This window comes from Ziziphus jujuba, chromosome 6 (assembly GCF_031755915.1).
Source record: "Ziziphus jujuba cultivar Dongzao chromosome 6, ASM3175591v1".
Lineage (NCBI taxonomy): Eukaryota > Viridiplantae > Streptophyta > Magnoliopsida > Rosales > Rhamnaceae > Ziziphus > Ziziphus jujuba.
In genome coordinates this window covers 26,569,484-26,592,058 of record NC_083384.1, presented here as the reverse complement: position 1 = coordinate 26,592,058, position 22,575 = coordinate 26,569,484, and the positions used below count along the sequence as shown (strand labels likewise).

The window sequence follows — 22,575 nt, the reverse complement described above, 5'->3', positions numbered from 1 at the left end:
AATAAGTACAAGTGGACTTTTCTTTTAATGTCTATTAAATTCTATACAAAGTATAATCCTACTAAAAGGAGGATATATATATATATATATATTTGGATATTCACAAAAAATAAAAATAAAAAGTATATATATTTGGGTGCCTAGTAAAAGTACGTGTTTAGGATAAATGAAAAATATATATATATATATATATATATTTCCAAGTAATTAGCTAAAAGAAAACCTTATTTACTAAGGTATGCGTGCGAAGCACGTTTCTCCCTCTCTCTCTCTCTCTCGCTCTTTCTATATATATATATATATTAAACTTGGCCCCCCCATTCTTATTTCAATATTTCAAAAGCCACTTCTTTTTTTTTCTCATCACTGGATTCAGGTAAGCCAGGTTTCGACCCTTTTTTTTTTTTTTTTTCATAGTTAGGGTTTTAATTTACGCATAAATTGGTTGCCATCGATTTGGATTTGGATTTGGATTTGGCGTAAATATTTTTGGTGTTCGTAATATTTATTAATTAGATATATGCTGCAATTCTAAATTCAAAATTTTTTTTTCAATTTTTTTTCGTTTCTGTAATTAAATTTTGGATTTGGGGGTTTTCTCAATTTTAGATCTACGAACAACTTCTATTTTTATGTTTTGTTTGTTGGTTTGATCTGTAGCCTGTTGTTAAATCTGGATTTTTGTGTTTGTAAATAAGTTTATATATATATATATATATTTTTTTTTTTTTTGGGCGTGTGTCTGTAGATTCGATCCAGTTTGAGGAAGCAAGCATGTTGGGTGGGGATGAGGAGAAGATGGAGGGAGAGGAAAGTAAAGAGCAGAAGATGAAGAAGTGTGAAGAACAGGAGGTGGGCAATAATGATGAAAAGAAGGTTGATGCTGTGAAGGCTGCTAGGGAGAAGGCTAAGGAGAAGGCTAAGGAGCTTTTGAAGCTTAACAGACCAATCAACAGGGACGATCCATTTGACACTGAATATTTTGTGGCTTTGTACAAAAGGAATAAATAACAGCCACGTTCTGCTAACTCTACTTAATATGTCAACCACTCTTGGTTATATTGACATCCAGCACTCTTGGTTATATTGACACCCTTTTTTTTTTTTTTTTTTTTTTTTTTTTTTATATGTGGGCTAAGTTATTGGTACTTAGAGAGATACATAAATTGAAAATCTTGAAGCACCTCACGTTATACAACTGAATCCTCAAATTTATTCATCAAATGGTTATATATGAATATATATATATATATTGATGAATAAAAATTCTTATTAAACAAAATTACGAAAACGATGTGATTAAATACAAATAGCTTTTTAAAAACTCCAATGACATTTCTATGTGCTTGTATAAACAAGGGAAAGATAAAAAGTAGGAAAGAGGGCAGAGGAGGAAGTAATTCTATGGACGACAAAGACAAATTCTGACATGAAAATAATGAGCACCCTCACTACCTTAACTATACAAATCTGAAACTTCAATTGGACATTCTCTGAAAGGCAATAACTTCAAACCAAACAAATTGACTGGAATGCTGTAAATATTTAAGTAACGTATGCATAATTATTAGCAGTGTTCAAATTCGTTTTTCAATACCTAAATACTCTGTTTTATAAGCTTTTCCATATATGTAGAAAATTACAATGAAAAAACAAAGTAAGAAGGGCCATTGGGTTAGAGTATGTAAACTCGCATGAAAACTGTATTGATTGAATATGAAGAATCCAATGCTATAACTTTGCACTCATCATCATGAATTTTCATTTGTTGCCCAGAAATAAAAGACACAAATTCCAATGTTTAGTATAAATAATTGTATTCAAGTTCAATCATAATCTATTCAATATGCATAACGCAATCCAAGTTAACTACCCAAGAAAAAAGTAGTACATGTGAACATCATTTGTTAAAGAAAAGAAACAAACATCAAACAAGAAAAAGAAAAGTGGAAATTTCTTTCAATAATAGATCAATTTGTGTTCAATCTGGCTAGCCGTATAAAATTGGATTTGCATGTAACTTCCACAAAATGAAGACTTTTTGCATGTATAGAAATACTATGAATACATATTGTAAATCATTTTGCCCTTCTCATTTTCTAAATAAGGATTTTCATATGCAATAGAAAAATGCATGTAACTTCCATCAAAATGCAGACTTTCCCTTCTTGTAAAGATTCATAATTATAGCCAACTGTACTTCCATTACCTTGTTAATATTTTTTTTCAGCAAAAAAAAAAAAAAAAAAAAAAAAAAACTGTGTTAATAATTTTTACTCATAAAAAAATTTCTTTTGAATTTCAAAAGTATGATAAAAATTTTCTTTCCCTTCTTAAAAAATAATTGATAAAAGATATTCCTAATTTTTAGAATCCATAAAAAAAAAACTGGTATTTTACAAACCATTTTTAGATTTCAAAAAGTAAAATTTATTGCATCCTTTGAATATATAAAATTATTATTTAATATTTAGCCTAAACTATTTTTTTAACTGGATCAATAATATTTTAAACTAGATGATAAAATCAAAAAGGTAGATGTGAGGAACAAATCATTGTTGGATCAACCTTACTCATAAGTCTTTCAAAGTTAAATTAGCTAAAGAATTATATGTTTGATGGATTGCATTAAATGTGACACCACTACTATATGATCTTCCTAACCATGATTGAAGTTAAACAAATCCAACATTTTGCTCTTGAAAAATATAGTATATTTTCATCGATGATAATTATTTGAAATTAATATATTATATGACAATTTAATTTATTATTTTAAAATTAAACTTTAAGAATTTAAATGATATTATTCCTCTTTAAAATGAGTTTATTTTTTATTAGATTTTTAATATAAAAAATCAAAACATAATTAAATATAGAGATAGTGGCTTCAATGCTCCTTAAATTATACACAATTTGGCTCTTTATATCCTACAATTTTTTTTTTCCCTTAACATTATGCCCCCTAAACTTTACTTTTTGTTCCACCAGTACATTTTTTATTTTTTGTTAATTTTTTAACAAAGTTGTCACATATTTGACACATATGGTATAAACTTACGATCCAAAATGCAATTTTGTATGGTTAAAAGGGCAATGGTGCAACTTTCTTAAATAAAAAATTAATGAAAAATCATTACACTTTTTTATTAGAGAGAATTTAATAAAACAGTAAAGTACTAAAAACATGCAAGTGTAATTTTTCAAAAAATAAACTGTGCATATTATAAAGATTCTAAAAAAAAAAAAATATAGACCTTTAAAAAAGAAAGTGATCAAGTATTTATAAAATCAAAAAAAAAAAATGAAAATTTATTTTTAAAAAATATATTCCTTTGTGCATTACATTCATTTTCTTCATATTTATATTTATTGTTTTGAAAAAAAAAAGTATTTTTAAATATTTTTTCTAATATGCATTTTCTTATAAATTTTTTACTTTTAATAAAATTGATTTTTAATGTGCGTTCAAATTTTTTTTATTGGCCTTTATTTTTTAAGGATATTGTTATATGTAAATATTTTTATTTTGGAATAATCACATTTGTAATTTTTTTATCTTTTACTAACGTTTTTCGAAAATAATAATCCTATTAATAATTTCTTTTTTACTTTTATTAATTTTTTTATTTGAAAAATTTTATACCGTTGCCCCTTAAGTTATCTAGAATTGCACCTTAAACTTTCACTTTTTGTCCCATATACCACTTATGCAGCATCTTTGTTAAAAAGCAAAAAGAAAAAAAAAAAAAAAAAAAAAACAGAAAGAGGATGCAATTAATGGTGTAATAAAAAGTGAAATTCAAAGGATATGGTGCCAGAAAAAATTTTAGGGTACAAAATATCCAATTGTGCATAGTTTATGATGCACTAATGTTTATGTTTTATAAATATATCCAATTAGTTTTTGAATATTGCTATTTATCATCATCGATAATGATCATTATTTTATATGGTAAATTGTTATTAGAGCATTTAATTATTTTTTTATACTAAAATTTGGAAATTGAGTTTTTTAATAGTTATTATTTAAATTACCATTTAATATATAATTCATTTATAATGACAACTAATATTTTTCTTAGTTTTTATCATCTCAACAATAGATCTCATGGGTGCTCACTTATCACTATAACTAATGACAAATGACCAAACTCTATTATTTTGTTGGATAAGTGATGTAGGGGCAACATATTATATATTTCATTTGATGTATTTTATTTATAGTAAAATACTATGTTTTAGTATTTAAATTTGAATTGATTTTAATTAGGAAGGAGATATTATCTTTAATCTTATTTATTTAAATTTATTAGCTGTTAGTCAAATTAGGAAAATATGATTTTTTTTCTTTTTTATTGTTTTTGAAATATTTTAATTTATATTTTATGATTAATGGTTTTATTATGTTGCTTATATAAAGGTGACTTTGGAGATTGTAAAATGGGAGTGGTTTATGAATAATAATTTTCTTAATTTCTATTAAATTCGTAGTATTATGCGGAATTAACAAGTTTTTAAACATCTAATTCTGGCAATTTTTGAGCGAATCAACATATTTATATTATCATTGCATGTATTAGCAAGATGTTATTGTTTTTTACGCTTTTGCTTTGCATGAATTGGTATTAAAGCCTAATTGGCATTTCCTATGGATAAAGATATGTTGCCTTGGAAACACTTCGATGTGTTGACAGACGACAAGTACGAACATGCCAAAATCAAGTGAAAATACATGGATTTATGTGGTGCTGCCCCACCTGAATGGATCCAACCTACAAATTAGAGCTTTTTCAATTTCGTTTGCGCTTTTGAAGAAGATCAACCCGTTGATTTTGATTCTGATCAGATTTTCGATGAGAAGCAAGCTGAAGAAAACCAATTTTCTCCTAATATTTATTTTCTTGGAATTATGATTTATTGTTTGAAAATTTTAAACAATTGGGTTGATCTGGTGACCTATATGAAGTTTGATTAACGAGATCTCAAAAGTTTCTAAGCATGGAGTCAATGGTGTTAGATTTAAAAATAATGAAATATTCCAAATATATATATATATATATATACATATATTTTTAATTTGGAATTGAAGATTCCAATTTCAAGGTTGCAACTTAAGAACGAAATTTTTCTAGAAGTGGAAGAGTGGTGTATCGACAAAATATCATCTATTTATTTAATGTATTTTATTTATTGTAAAATGTTTTCTAATGTACTTAAATTGGTTTGCATCTAATATTGTACGTACTATATTTTTTATCATGTTAAATATGATATTGATATTAGATATTTTAATATCGATTACGATTTTAAAATTTTAAATGAAAAATAGCTTTCAGTCTTACATAGAAACTGTTTTAACCCTTTTTTGATCTCATAACAAAATCATTTCTTAAAACTAGATTTATTGTAGATAATAGACTCATGAACAAACACTCTTCAATTTGAATCACTTTCAAATACTTTTTTTAAATTTAATTACGATTTTTCAAATATGATCATTCTTTAATTTGAACCAGATTTAGAGACTTAAGGTTTTAGTTTTATTAACTTGATTTCTTTTTTACCTTCGAGTATATTATTTTTGAAAATCATACTCTCATACTTTTCTTTTAAGTTATAATTCATTAATTTGGAATTTTGTAAATTTATTTATAATTTTAGAAGCTTGAATTAACTATTGAAAATATAAAACATGTTGTTTTTACTTGAACAACTTCGATTTAATGATAAATGCAAAAATACTCTTATAATAATGAAAATGTTTACAATTTATTCTGTAACAAATGATATGATAATATTTAATTAGTTTATTTTTTAATTTATTTATCAACAATAATATTTTAATACATATTTGGTAAATATTTTAGTATCTATAATATTACTATAAGTGTAAATAAATTTCAATAGTATTACATTTACCACCAATATGTAATTTATTATATTTAATGATTTAGTTACAATTGAAATTGTTTTTTTTTTTTTTTCATTGAAATCGATTTAGTGAGGAAACTGGTTTGTAGCTTAAAATAAATAAAAAAGAAAGAAAGTAATGACGGATAATTTAAAGGAAAAGTATGCTTTTTTTTGTTTATGCTGTTTTATTTTATTTTATTTTTAAAAATTTTTAGGAAACATATGTGTTAGAATACCAAAAGTAAAGCTTCCAATAAAAGAAAAATAATAATAATTATCGATATGATGAGAAGGGGAAATAAGGTCAAGAAAAAAAAAAAAAAACAAAAAGGAAAAACGTAAGATTTGATGAGTGAATAATTACACGTAATGTGTGTGCGTATATATATATATATATATATATAAAATGTCCATTCCCAAATGTTTTGTATATTTATCCATTTCAGACAGAACTCTATCTTTTTGCATCTCTTTGTAGAAGCCCTGCAAAAATCTTAAGCATTAACATCCCAACATTTTAAGCCCTTGCTCATTCTGGAGTTGCTCAATTTTGAATTCTCATGTCGCTGATAAAAGGAAAATCAAAATCTTTTTTTTTTTTTTTTTTTTTCCAACAGATATGTTTAAGGTTGAAACAGTTTGTTAATTAGACATTCTCTATCACATATAATCATATTTAAAATAATTTGAAAAAGTTTATGAATCATATTGTATCTTTTTGAACAAATAAAAGCTCTCTTTTTTTTGTCATGAAAAGATAATTTATTTTTAAATATTAAAAGTACATTCACTTTTGGTTAGCTGAATAAATTTATATTGTTTGTTTGGTTTGAAGTATGCTGAACTATCGATACTGTAGTGTTGGAATATTCTACTTAACATTTAAACAATATTAGTAATATAAAACTAAAACCTAAAATATTTCATCTTCAATGAATAAGATATTGATGAAAATTGATGTAAAATAAAGTAGGAGTAGCAAATTTAAAGTTAGTTACATTATATATGTTTTCTATTTTTTACAACAATTATTATAAAGTCATAAATGAATTAGTTTTGTATTTAATTAATTAAATTACATGTTTTTCATCTAATTTTAAGATTTCATATTATAGCAGTGAATATTAAAGAAAAATAAATGCAACAACCAAAATTTTTATTAAATTTAATCAAAATTATAATAGATGATATAAAAACATTTAATTGGTTTATTTTTTAATTCATTTATTACTAATAATATTTTAACACGTATCATTTGATAAATATTTTGATACCTATAATATTATTGTAAATATAAATAAATTTCAATATTATTATATTTACCACCAATATATAATTTATTATATTTAATGATTTAATTACAATTAGAATTGGGTTTTTTTTTTTTTTATTCATTGAAATTGATTAAGTGAGGAAACTGGTTTGTAGCTTAAAATAAATAGAAAAGAAAGAAAATAATGACGGATAATTTAAAGGAAAAGTATGCATTTTTATTTATATTGTTTTTTTTTTTTAATTTTAGGAAATATATGTGTTAAAATATCAAATGTAAAGGTTCCAATAAAAATATATATATAATTATCGAATTGACTTGGATGGGGCAAAAAGTCAGAAGGAAAAAAAAAAAAAAACAAAGAAAGAAAAATGTAAGATTTGATGAGTGAATCAGTACACGCAGTATATATATATATATATATTAAAATGCCTATTAAATTCTATACAAAGTATGATCCTAATAAAAGGGTATATGTGGATGCCTATTGAAAACAGGAATTTAGAATAAATAAACAAAAATAATTAATAAAAACCCCGGTAATTAGCCCCCAAAAAAAAAAAAAACTTATTTACTAACGTATCCCCGTGCGAAACGCGTTTCTCCCCCCTGTATAAGACCTAGCCCGCCGCTCTTATATTTCAATATTTCGCAGACCGCTCTTTTTTAATTGAAGCTGTATTCTCATCGCGCTGAATTTAGGTAAGTTAGGTTTCGACTTTTTTAATTTTTTTTTTTTTAATTTTTGATAGTTAGGTTTTTAATTTACGCACAAATTGGTTGCCATCGATTTGGATTTGGGGTACATATCTTTGGTGTTTTTAATATATATTATTAATTAGATCTCTGCTGTTGTTTTGATTTGATTTTTTTTGTTCTTTCATTTTTTTTTCGTTTCTATAATAAATCTGTTGTTAAATTCGGATTTGGGGGTTTGATTGGAGCAACGAACAACCTTGCTAGGCTTTTATGTAATTTTATTTTATTTTTTGAATTTTTATAACCATCTGTTGTTAAATTTGGATTTGGGATTTCCGATTAGAGCTACGAACAACTTTGTTAATTCATCTGTTGTTAGAATTTAGATTTTGGGGGTTTCGGATTAGAGCTACGAACTACCTTTTTAATTCATCTATTGTTTGATTTTGGATTTTGGGTTTCCGATTAGGGCTACGAACTACTAATTTTTTTTATTTTTATTTTTTTTGTGTTTGGTTTGTCAATTAGAGCTATGAGCAACTTCTATTTTTTATGCTTTGTTTGTTTGTTTTATCTGTAGCCTGTAGTTAAATCTGGATTTTTGGTGTTGCATGGGCAGGAGAAGGAGGGATAGGAAAGTAAAGAGTAGAAGATGAAGAAGCGTGAAGAGCAGGAGGTGGGCAATAATGATGAAAAAAAGGTTGATGCTGTGAAGGCTAAGGAGGCTGTGAAGCTTAAGAGACCAATCAACATGGACGATCCATTTGACACTGAATATTTTGTGGCTTTGTACAAAAGGAATAAATAACAGCCACGTTCTGCTAGCTCTACTTAATATTGACACCAAGCACTCTTGGTTATATTGACACCCTTTTTTTTTTTTTTTTTTTTAATATGTGGGTTAAGTTATTGGTACTTAGAGAGATACATAAATTGAAAATCTTGAAGCATCTCACGTTATACAACTGAATCCTCAAATTTATTCATCAGATGGTTATATATGAATAATATATATATATATATATATATATATATATATATATAATTTGATGAATAAAAATTCTTATTAAACAAAATTACGAGAACGATGTGATAAAACACAAATAGCTTTTCGAAAATTCCAATGACGTTTCTATGTGCTTGTATAAACAAGGGAAAGATAAAAAGTAGGAATGGGGGCAAAGGAGGAAGTAATTCTATAGACGACAAAGACAAATTCTGACACAAAAATAATAAGCAACCTCGTTACATTAACTATACTTGGACATTCTCTGAAAGGCAATAACTTCAAACCAAACAAATTGACTGGAATGCTGTAAATATTTAAGTAATGCATACATAAACGTTAGCAGTGTTCAAATTCGTTTTTCAATACCTAAATACTCTGTTTTATAAGCTTTCAATATATGTTGAAAATTACAATGAAAAAAACAAACTAAGAAGGGCCCATTGGGTTAGAGTACGTAAACTCGTATGAAAACTGTATTGATTGAATATGAAGAATCCAATGCTATAACTTTGCACTCATCATCATGAATTTTCATTTGTTGCCCAAAAATAAAAGACACAAATTCCAATGTTTAGTATAAATAATTGTATTTAAGTTCAATCATAATCTATTCAATATGCATAACGCAATCCAAGTTAACTACCCAAGAAAAATGAAAGTAGTACATGTGAACATCATTTGTTAAAGAAAAGGAACAAACATCAAACAAGAAAAAGAAAAGTGGAAATTTCTTTCAATAATAGATCAATTTGTGCTCAATCTGTCTAGCCGTATAAATTGGATTTGCATGTAACTTCCATCAAAATGCAGACTTTTTGCATGTATAGAAATACTATGAATACATATTGTAAATGATTTTTCCCTTCTCATTTTCTGAATAAGGATTTTCATTTGCAATAGAAAAATAGCATCCACCTAGAAACCTGTAAGGGTAGCCTGGTCGTTGATTAATTTTAATGAATGACCATTGGCCAGGGCATGAATTCATCAGTTTCGCACTCCCCCAATCCATCTCGTATTACAATAAAAGGACATTAGGGCCATTAAAATGTTCTTTGATCCATTGAAAATGATAAGGCATATACAAAATATACTTTGGCATATTTCAAGTGATGATAACTAGCCTAATGTCACGGGCCTAACTTTTCCAATACTCCCGTGCGGCACTTAGCACCTTCTTTGCTAAGTAAGCCTTGCTCACAAGCTATCACAATGCGGAAGCTAAGAGTAAGAGAGTAGGAAGTAGGAGAGTTTGAGAGAATGTGGACCATACTTGTATTGCTAGAATTCTTGGATGTGTTACAAATGAGAGTCCAACCTTTTATATAGAGGGCTTGGCACGTATCACAAAACTATAAGGTTCTAGATATGTACACATGTCACCTATCTAGTTAGGGTTCTAGATTATTCTAGGGTTATGTACAAGATATTTACATGGAGTATTCTAGAGAGATTCTCATCTTCATTAATCTAGGTTTCTCTTGAATCTTCTAGAATATTCCGGGCTTCTCTGGTATCTTCATGGAGAGTGTAGAGTCTTTCGGTTAAACCTCAAGGGTTCTACTCCTTTTGCACGGGACGTGACACTAGTCTCCAAATATTTCCTACAATTTTCATTCTTATCCTCTGTATTGCATAAAGGACAAGTGTTTCCCTTAGAGTGGCAACTCTAATGTATAATGTTTCCCTTTAAGTGGGCACCTCTAATGTATTCTTTTGTGAATACGTTATATGGTAGTATGTTGCCTAAAGTTGGGATCTGCTCTCTCGTATCCCAAGACTTGGGTCTCATTATTCTTGAGCAAATACCTCTGTGTATTGCCCATACATCTTTGATATTTTATTATCACCATCAGAAGCTTGCATAAAATATTTTCATGGTATCAAAGCCGTAAAGACAAATTTGATATCAATTATTTCAAACACAATTGGAGCCTTTCCTTTTCAGAATACTCTTTCCACACCTATAACTACCTTGCTAAGCCACTCTCTTTCTATTCACCTCAAAAAAGATAACTACCTACTGTGAAGTAGTAGGTCATCCCTACTATTCGTAGATAGAGGCTAGAAGGAATACTCTATGGCACTTGCAAATGCCCTTCAGAGTTCATTCCCATTGATGGTAGCTTTACTACTGTCGATGCTATATCTTTAGACCAGGCCCTTAAAGAAAACCTAGAATATTTTAGCTGGGTCCAGGGAGATCAGTTTCTTTTTGACTGGATGAGGTCTTCTATGAGTGCAAAGATTCTTGGCTTCGTTGTTGGGCTTCAAACCTCTTTTGAAGTCTGGCAAGCCCCTTAAGCACATTTATGGCTCACAGTTTAAAGCATGCATCCTTCAACACAAAATGCAGTTGAAATCCATTAAAAAAGGTGGCATGGGTTAATACTATCAAACATGAACAATTAAACATACATCAATTGTAGTATTGTAAACCCAAGATTTATACACAATTACAGAATTGTATTTAATTAAATTACTAACCTTTTAAATGCAGTCATTGAATCATAGATAAAATATTTTTTTTGATCTATAAAACAGAAAAAGTAAAAACAATGTCTAATGGACACACTACTCTCTAACACTTCTCCTCAAATTTTCACCTAGTAGACATCTTAGATGCCTCAAAACCCTAATCTCAATTATATGTATCATATTATTCTTAATGATGACTTTTTCCCAATTTATATATATAAATATAAATATTTAAAAAATAATTAATAAAATAATAATAGTAATAATAATAATATAATATAATTTATATGTAATAAATAATAATAATATAATAATAAAGCAGTGAATAAGTCAAATGGGTTTCTAGAGAGAACAGGTTATTCAGTCCAATGGACCAACTGAAGTATTACAATGAGTGTGTATCCAAGGGCTCTACTAAAATGATCAATAAATAAACCAGTCCCATTACTGGTAAAAACAAGCCCTGTAAGTATGTCACATGATTATAACTAATCGACACAAAATATCTAACAGTCTCCTACTTGAACTGCATAATCATCATAAATAACAACAAACTCACTTACTACACAATCTCTCAAATCAAAATGTCATTTCATCTAAGTATATAGCTTGCCGACAGGGCACAATAATATACCAGACTAGGTGGTAGAGATCCTCTTAGTAAATCTCACAAAAAAAAATTAGATACCATTTCAACTAAGTACTTTACATGCTATAAACTCAGTTTAGGTAATAGAGAGTTACCTTACCACATGCAATCCCTCAACATATGATACTATTTCATTCAAGCACGTTGCGTACCAACAGGGTGCAACAACATACTTAAACCAAGTAGTAGGGATTCACAGTGGTACCTATGGATCAACATACATATATACACAGAGACTAAAGTCTCATATAGGCCTGTTAGTATAAGGAATAACAATATGTGTAATAAATATCACATTATAATGATCTACATACATACATATATTGCTCACAAGGCAATAGTCAATATATACTACATAAAACATGGAAATGATTATTAATTACAAAACTCCCACTAAGTTATAGCAGTTTCAACTACTACACACTCATACAGAGACATATGCTCCTCAAACAAGTGTATAGGCTAGCCTTTATTAGTGAGTCTACTACCATATTGTAGTAGACGTGTACACAACAAAATGAGACTCTCTTTAAAATGATACAACTGTAGAATTACTACAAAATAACATTATAGGCCATATAACAAAAATGCTCCCAAAAGCATGGATCATAGTCTCAAAATAAGCCATATATTCTGCCTGTACAATCAATGAAGCTATAAATGTTTGTCCAACATTGATTTATAAAAGAGCTTCAACTACCATGATAAATAACATTCCCCATGTTAAACATTTAAACATCTATATATATACATTAAATCAGCTCAGAAAACCCCACTGCAACAAAGTAGTGGTGTGCTAATCTCAAAACAAAAATAGCTATTGCATAGTACACATAATCGAGACTATTTAAGCATTTACAAGAACATACCCACAACACAAACAATATCCAATAGTGTGCAATTTTAAATGAATAACAAACTGCTAAATACAAAAGAATACTGGACTATTATTATTAGTTCATTATATCACTTTCTCATTCTTGGGACACAAATCCCTAGAGAGCTTATCATGGATACCACTAATACCATATTAGGAGAATATTTTTTCATATTAAAACATAATACAATCCAATCAACATAGGCTCTAACTAAGATAATTACAATACACAATTAGCCTTATCTTGAAGAATCTTTGTTTTTAGTACCAATAAAATTTCTCTAAGATCTTTCATTTCAAAATAGCTACACAACAACAGTTTCAATATATTAGTATCAATGAAAGCTAACAGTATGTTTTCAATATACAATACTATAAATATTACATTGCTCCAACTAACCCTTAAAAATATGCATAGATTAACAACATTCTCCCTAAAACTATTTTAGGTGTCAACTTTATAAAAAAAAAAAATGAGATATCACTGCACGAGGCTTACTTAAAATCATAAATAGACATATTATATTTACAAAGCAAATTTTCATTCCCCCATTGCTCGGAAGCCAATTGGTTGGATCATATACATACACATTCAAATACAAAATCCATTTAACAAAGCAATTCTAACTTCTATATAATACAACTCTAAATCAAATTAACAACAATTGCCTTAATGATTCTAAGAGAACCTTTTGTGGATATATGATAGAATGTTTCTTTATAGTTAATTTCCTCCTTTTGGCTAAACCCTTCAGTAATGAGTCCAGTTTGTACCTATTCATTTGACTATTGGAGTCTCTCTTGGTCTTATAAATCTATTTGTATTCAATAAGTTTGCTACCTTTAGGCAACTAAACCAAAATAGACACTGAACTGCTTATTTTCTTCTTCATAAGTGACTAAATCCAATTCATCATTTATATTAAACTCATGTTCTTGCAAATAAATCTTATAGTGATCAAATATAATAAATTTTTGAACCCTCTATGACCTTCTAAAAAAATACATCTCAGCATCAGCTGTAACCAAAATATTTCATTCTATGTCAACGAGTTCAATACTAACTGACTATTACTTCCACAATTATTGAAGAACAAAATCTCTGATAGGAACATCAACATTGGGAATCAATAAACTTTCTTCTCTAAAAAAACAAGAATCTTTGGACCTTTGCTCTTACAAAAAATTAAAACATTCTCAAAATAAATAGCCATATTTAGTTTAACAACCCTAATGGTTTAAGATGAACAACGAAATCTAGAACCCCTGGATCTCTATTTTTTTTTAATAACAAAAATAATAATAATAATAATAATAATAGTTAAAGGATTTCGAGTCTAACTTCTTAATATTTGAATTATACATCACAATCTCAGCTTTATAACCTCATACATACATAAGAAAATGTGTAAACTCGGCATAACAACCCACAAACACAATGGCAAATTAAAATTTGCCAACACATTGCACTATATCGATCAACATTGTGGTTCCTCCTCTGAACTATGCCACTTGCTAAGGAGTACCTGATATTGTAAACTATGCATCAATGCCACATTCAAACAAATAAATTACAAATGACATTGGGTTCTGTCCAATCCTGTCATATCTACCATAATATTCATCACCCTATCAAACCTCACAGCTTTCAACTTCTTATTCTTCTATAGCTTCACTTTCACCTTGAACTCCTTAAAGACAACCAAAAGTCTAACTTCTTACTAATAATCTCAGTATATCTATAATAATAGAAGTTATCAAAAGGGTAATTAAATACCCATAGCCATAACATAAAGAATTATTACAAATTCTGGTATATGCTAGTGCAACTATAGGAGTAACAACAATAAAACAAGGAAATTAATATAAACAGTAACTTAGAAGCCAAATTACCATAAAATGCCACATTAAGTCTCAAGCAACTTACCATTCCTTATCAAGGTCCATGGGATTGATATTGTAACAGCCCAGTACCACCCGCATCGAGATATTGTCCTCTTTGGTCCAGGGTTCACTCCCTCTCTCCCCTCTGGCCTCAAAGTTTTGTCAAAATGCGTCTTGAAGGGAGAGGTATGCATAGCCTTATAAAGACCGCTTCGTGCCCCTCTCCAACCGATGTGGGATGTTACAATCCTCCCCCTTTGGGGCCCAACGTCCTCGCTAGCACACCGATCCGGGTCCGGCTCTGATACCACTGTAACAGCCCAGTACCACCCGCATCAAGATATTGTCCTCTTTGGCCCAGGTTTCACTCCCTCTCTCCCCCCTGGCCTCAAGGTTTTGTCAAAACACGTTTTGAAGGAGAGAGGTATCCACAGCCTTATAAAGACCGCTTTGTGCCCCTCTTCAACCGATGTGGGATGTTACAGATATAATAAGAGAAAAATTTCAAAATAAGCACATTCACACCACTAACTCCATCATACACATAGAGTTTAATAAGTCCAAATAGTGATATTTCTCAATTTATCAAAATTGATAAATTTCCTACTAATTTCAAAGAGCTTATGAACAATATTCATAGAACATAATATATAAAATATAGAATCATGCATGTAATTCTCCATGACCATCACATAACATTTATACAAATGCTTAAGGTCCTTATACAACATTTAACTTCAACAGTATTATAATTATTTGGTATCTCCAATGGACCAAAATATAAAGCTAAATTTAGCTTTACAAAAGTCAAACATTTTTTTTAAAATCTTTAGCAGCTTTTGATAGTTAGTTTATTTTATTTTATCAAGGCATTCATAGGCAGAGTACTAAGGATGCACCCAACGGTGTAATAACAAATAACAAGAATGCAATACATCACAAGGACTATGTAAATACTATCTTCTCAGTGTTTCAATCACATTAAAATACATAGTATCACCAGAGTCCTTGTAGCACAAAGGATACCCATAAGCTGGCCAAGGACAGTCAACCAAACCACCATAGTGAAATGCATTGCACTAAGTCATCAACAGGGCAACTCAGAACCCGCGATTCATGGTATTCAATCAACTTCTACTGCTAATCCAAGCATCCTACCAAGCAATTAAACCATCGACCAGGCAGCTTAATCACTCATATGGACTTTGATTCATAAGTGGGAGAGAATAAGTTACATTGGCAATTTCATGAAATAGGCAAGCTAGGTTTTTATGATAGGTATATACTTAGCATTCTATCCACTTCGCCAACTACAAGTTGACACCCATAAATTAAATAAATTAAACCCCATTATAGGTTGAGTACGTAAAATTACATTTACTATATCAACTTCTATTACATTGGCAATTTCATATTATGGACAAATTAAGTTTCACAATAGATGAATACTTAAAATTCTACACCACTATGCCAACTAGGCATTAAGCCTCATGACAATTCATGGCTTGGACATACCAAATCTTGCAACAAGCAAGCACTTATTTAATTCTTACCACTATGTCAAACATAGCATAAAGCTTTTAAATGGGCAATTTAACTGAAAAACTATTTAATTTGGACATTAGGCATTTTAATTAAATAAATAAATAAAATGAGAAATTGAGAATAGAGTAATTTTTGATAAATAAAAAAACCATTTTAGAATAAATTAAATAAATAAATAATTTTTTTAAATAAAATTAAATAAGAATAAAAATAATAATAACAAAAACATATATAAAATTAACAAAAAAAAAAGTTTTAATTTTTTAATTTTTATTATTATTTTAGTACTATCAAACATGAACAATTAAACATACATTAATTGTAGCACTGTAAAACCCAAGATCTATACATAATTACAGAACGACATTTAATTAAATTATTAACCTTTTAAATGTAGCCATTGAATCATGAATAAAATAAATTCTTTGATTTGCAAAACAGAAAAAGCAGAATGACAGATGCAATACCTAATATACACACTACTCTCTAACCTTTCTCCTTTAGGTTTTCACCTTATAGGTATCATAAACATCCCAAAACCCTAATCTCAATTGTATATATCGTACTATTCTTAATGATGACTTATTCCCAATTTATTAAGATATATATATATATATATATATATATATATATTTACAAAATAAGTAATAAAATAATAATGGTAATAATAATATTATAGTATATATAATAAATAATAATAATATAATAATAAACAGGGAATAAGTCAATTGGGCTTCTAAAGAGAATAGATATTCAGTCCAATAGGCCAACTGAAATATTACAGATAGTGTATACCCAAAAACTCTACTAAAAAGTTCAATAAATAAGACAATCCCATTACTAGTATAAATAAGCTCTATAAGTGAGTCACATGATTATGACTAGTTCACACAAAATATCTAATGTATGACTATGTGTGACTACCTTTCTAAAATGAAAAATACAGCCGACAGTTTAGCTACTATAGGTCACCCAGTTATGGAAGAAGACCATATTCTTTATTTTTTGGTTGGTCTTGGATCAAAATATGATCTAGTTGTTATGAACATTACCTTTCACCTAGAAAATCTTTCACTTTAGGAAGTTTTGGCTTTGCTTCTATGAAAAGTAAATAGGCTTGAACAACTGAGTGTGTCCAATATTACACAACTTAATGGTGTCACTGTAAATCTAAGTCTTGGCAATAATGCCATTAACAACAATGGTAACCCACAAGGATGATGTGGAAATAGAGGTGGATATCATGAGGCCAAGGAAACTAAGGAGGACTTAGGTCATCTAACTCACAAGGCCGAAGAAGGGGAAGAGGTCTAGGTAGAAATGAAAAGGTGATTTATTACAATTACTAGACAGATATTTCCATCTGAGTGGACACCTCTAATGTATTCTTTTGTAAATCCAATATATAAAAGTATGTTTCTTAAAGGTGGGATCTGCTTTCTCATATCCCAAAACTTGGGTCTCATTATTTTTTAGCAAATACCTCTATGTATTGCCTTTACATCTTTGGTATTTTATTTTCACCATCAGAAGCTCAGAAAACATTGCAGTTTCCCCACTTTCCATGAATAGACTTGTCATAATATATTTTTGAACTTTAGAATACATTCTTAAAGCCCATCCTAGAATGTATAAAAAAGATCTACAAATTATGATGTGCTACACTCCATAAACAATCTAAAACTATTAAAGTCCATTAAGTCTATACTCTTGCCCCACTCTAAACAAGGTTCCAAATATACTTTATATATATCTATCTGTGCTGTGTATATGCAAGTAAACAAATTTTATCTTTGTTAAAACAAATTAATATTCATCCCAAAATTTTTCTCATTAGTACTCTGAACATGCAAAACTAGCACAAAGAAATTTCTCACATAACACATATTAACAAATAGCTATTGATTGCCAATTATTTTGCTCACTCCTTCCAGGGGATGAATTTGACCATAAATAGATTGTAATTCAACATGTATTTAGTGGACTCTCTTTGTCACACATAGATAAACACAAAAAGCACATTCCTCTTGATATCATATTTCTTTGGTTCGATATCCAGGTTGTGATCCATCATGGGTGGTTCTTTGTTTAAAAAAGTCCACAACAAAACTCATGTATATAATAAAAGAAAGAATCATAATATCTTTAATCACATTCTAAATACAAGAAACACCAAGCTTTTATCAATAAAAGTCACTAAAAGTCTAGTTTGCTTCTTTATGGAAAGTCTGTAATTATGACGAAACATATCGTCTTGAAGTTTTGGGTTGTTATTAAACACAAATTGAAGACACTAAAGCAAAGTTAATGTTGTAATTGGACCAATTGAAACATGTAAATTGAAATTTCATTTACCTAGAAGACAAGCTTAATTATTTATCTAAACAATACCAAAGATTAATATAATTCTAACAACATAAACAATGAAAACTTATATATTTTATGAGTCCATGACAAAACTCCTAGCATATAATAAACAAAGAAAGAATAAGGGTGCAAAACAATGGGAAGTAGAAATAAGAAGAAAAGCTACTTACAAATAGCATTGTAGATAATAAGTCTTCAACTAAGGAAACGGTGCCAAAGATACATTTTGCAAATGTAAGTTTTTTAGTTAATTTTTTAAAATATATATATATATATATATATATATATATATATATATATATATATAACAACAAATATTACAAAAGACACAAAACAATTTAAATTGCTAAAATAGGAAATATTATTTCATTGAATTTGGGAGAGCATAAAATCCTCTCAGTATATCCTAACCTTATCATAATATTGTAGTGTTGTTTTAGTATTATCCATTTTCCAACCCCAATAAATGAATTTAAGTGTACTAAATATTTAATTAAAGATAGACAAAGATCAACTGAAATAGATAAAACAAAATGCAAGTAAATAAATGAGTAGTTATGATACATCAACACTATCATTTTAAAATTTAATTTGCATAATTGATATGCTTCCAAGAATATCTCAAGAGCTCCTTTTTCCATATCCAGCATAGTATTTTCTATTATGAAACGATATGTTATTCTATACCAGGGAGACAGTAAGAATAGCCTATCTAAGACCAACAAGTCATTTACAGTTTTTCACCAAAATTAAAGTAAAATAAAATCGATAAATTCATACAAAATAAAAATTAAAAATAAGGAAATCAAACCCAACAATAAAGGTTATACCCATAAGAGAAAAGAGTCAAAAAATAAAAATAAAAATAAAATCTTATATAAAACAATTACATATATTGCAATTGTTATAATAAACATCTTTTTTCAAATATTTCTACATAGAAGAAGCCATTTTAACCCTGGGCAAGAAGACACTATCTTCAATTACATAGACACTATTTTCAATTGCATCTGTCATTTGAGAGAGAAGAAATTGATTCAAAAAATGAGTGTCATCGTTGAATTTCATAATACCTCGAAAAAGATAGTGTATAAAACCCTCATTCCTAACAAACAGAAAGAATAAAAAGCACATTGAGCATAGGTTTTTCCCTTCAACTTTGAAGAGAAAGGAAACTCGGAAGGATTTCTAGGGTTTCTTTAGGACAATTTTTTAAGGAAATAGAATAGAGCAAGAATGAAAACAAGAGTACCTGAAAAATGGAAGTAAAGGGAACAGAGAGGCAAAGTGTGAAATTCGGAAAAATAATAGTAGCTATATTGGATGAGTTTTTTCATTGGTAATTCAATTGGTTTGTCTTATAAAAAGTTATGCCTTTATATTTTTATATTGTCTCAGTAAAAAAATATATGAAATATTTAATGAACAAAACTCCTATCATTTAATAAACAGAAGGAGAATAAGGGTGCAAATCAATGGGAAGTAGAAAGAAAGGAAATAGCTACTTATGAATAGTATTATCGAAAAGAATTCTTAAACAAAGATAAATTGAAATGTATAAAACAACATGAAAGTAAATAAATGAATAGTTATGATACATCAACACCATCATTTCAAAATTTGGTTGGCATAACTGACATGCTTCAAAGAATATCTTCAAGGCCTTATTAGGATTTTCAATATCTAGCAAAGTATTTCCTATTATGACAAGATATGTTACTTTATCCCTTAGAGACAGTAAGAACTGTCCATCCAAGGCTAACAAGTCTTTTAATATAGTAAGAACTGTCCATCCAAGGCTAACAAGTCCTTTATAGTTTTTCACCAAAAATAAAATAAAATATATTGATAAATTAACAGAAAATGAAAAATATTAAAAATAAGGAAATCCAAACCGACAATAAAGGTTATACCCATATAAGGAGAGAGTTAAAGAAAAAAAAGCTTATATAAAACAATTACATATATTGTAATGGTGGTAATAAACCATTTTCAAATATTTCCACAGAGAAGAAGCTAGTTTAATCCTGGACAAAAAGATTCTATCTTCAATTGCATAGAGACTATTTTCAATTGCATCTCATTTGAAAGAGAAAAAATTGATTCAAATAATGGATTTCATCATTGAACTCCATGATACCTCCAAAAAGATAGCTTTTAAAATCCTCCTTCCTAACATACAAGAAGAACGAAAAGGCACATTGAGCATTATTTTTTTTTCCCTTCAACTTTGAAGGGAAAGGAAATTCGAAAGTATTTTTGAGGTTTCTTTGGGACACCTTTTGAAAGAAACAAAATAAAGTAAGAACGAAAATAAAAGTGCTTGAAAATGAAAGGAAAAGGAATAGAGAGCCAGAGTGTGAAATTCGAAGAAATAATAGTAGCCATATTGGGTGAGTTTTTCCATTGGTAATTCAATTAGTTTGTCATATACAATGTCATGCTTTTATATTTTAATATTACACCAGCAACAAAAATATCAAATACTTTCCAAGTTGGTGAAAAACTCCTAGCATATAATAAACAAAAAAAGAATAAATGTGCAAAGCAATGTGAAGTAGAAAGAAGAGGAAAAGCTACTTACAAATAGTATTATGAAAAACAAGTTTTCAACCAAGGAAACGGTGCTAAAAATACTTATTATGCAAAGGTAAGTTTCTTAATAAATTATATATATATATATATATATAAACAACAAATATTACAAAAGACAAAAAACAATTTAAAGTGCTAAATGGGAAATATCTTTTTGTTGAATTTCGGAGAGCATATATCTTCACAATAAACCGAACCCTATTGCAATGTTGCAGTGCTGCTTTAGTGTCACCCATTTTCTGACCATGGCAAATGAATTTAAGCATGCCCAATATATAATTAAAGATAAACATAGATCAATTGAAGTAAATAAAATAACATTTAAGTAACTAAATGAGTAGTTAAGATACATTAACACCATTATTTCAAAATTTGGTTGGCATAAATGACATACTGCCAAGAATATCTTCAACGCCTTATTAGGATTTTCCATATCAGCAAAAGTGTTTCTCATTATGATAAGATATGCTACTTTATTCCTTGAAGACAGTAAGAATAGCCCATCCAAGGCCAATAAGTCCTTTAGACTTTTTCACCACAAAAAAAAAAAAAAAAAAAATTAATAACTTCGTACAAAACAAAAAAAATAAAAATATGGAAATCAAACCCAACAATAAAGGTTTTTCCTCATACAAGAGGAGAGTAAAAAAAAAATATATATATATATATATAAAATAAAATCTCATATACAACAATTACGTATACTGCAATGATTGTAATAAACCCTTTCAAATATTCACATAAGGAAGAAACCAATCTAATTGAAGGCAAGAAGGCACTATCTTCAACTGCATCTCCCATTTGAGAGAGAAGAAATTGATTCAAATAATAGGTGTCATCGTTGAATTCTATAATACCTCTAAAACGATAGTGTGTAAAACTTTTTTCTTAACCTACGCTAAGAACAAAAAGGGCTAATCAGCATAGTTTTCATTTCCCTTCAACTTTGAAGGGAAAGGAGCTTCAAAAGGATCTCTAGGGCTTCTTTGGGATATTTTTCTGAAAGAAATACAATTGACCAAGAACGAAAATAAGATTATTTGAAAATGGAAATAAAGGGATTAGAGAGGAAGAGTGTGAACTTCGAAGAAATAACAACAGCCATGTTAGGTGAGTATTTTTTCATTAGTAATTCAATTGGTTTGTCATATACAAAGTTATGGTCTTACATTTTTACATTATTCCGGCAAAAAAATATAGCAAATATTTTATGAGTCCATAACAAAACTCTTAGCATATCATAAACAAAGAAAGAATAAATGTGTAAAGCAATGGAAAGTAGA

The 22,575-nt window shown here is 28.5% G+C and overlaps 2 long non-coding RNA genes across 2 annotated transcripts; both read left to right on the top strand.

Moving 5' to 3' along the window:
• Positions 1 to 229: 229 nt before the first annotated feature.
• Positions 230 to 1,090, top strand: LOC112493449 (uncharacterized). The gene is made up of 2 exons (XR_003057924.3): positions 230 to 376; positions 749 to 1,090. It is a non-coding gene; the product is annotated as an uncharacterized LOC112493449 (long non-coding RNA).
• A 6,447-nt stretch (positions 1,091 to 7,537) lies between these two features.
• LOC125419047 (uncharacterized) lies at positions 7,538 to 8,874 on the top strand. The gene is made up of 2 exons (XR_007238035.2): positions 7,538 to 7,991; positions 8,508 to 8,874. It is a non-coding gene; the product is annotated as an uncharacterized LOC125419047 (long non-coding RNA).
• Positions 8,875 to 22,575: the final 13,701 nt, after the last annotated feature.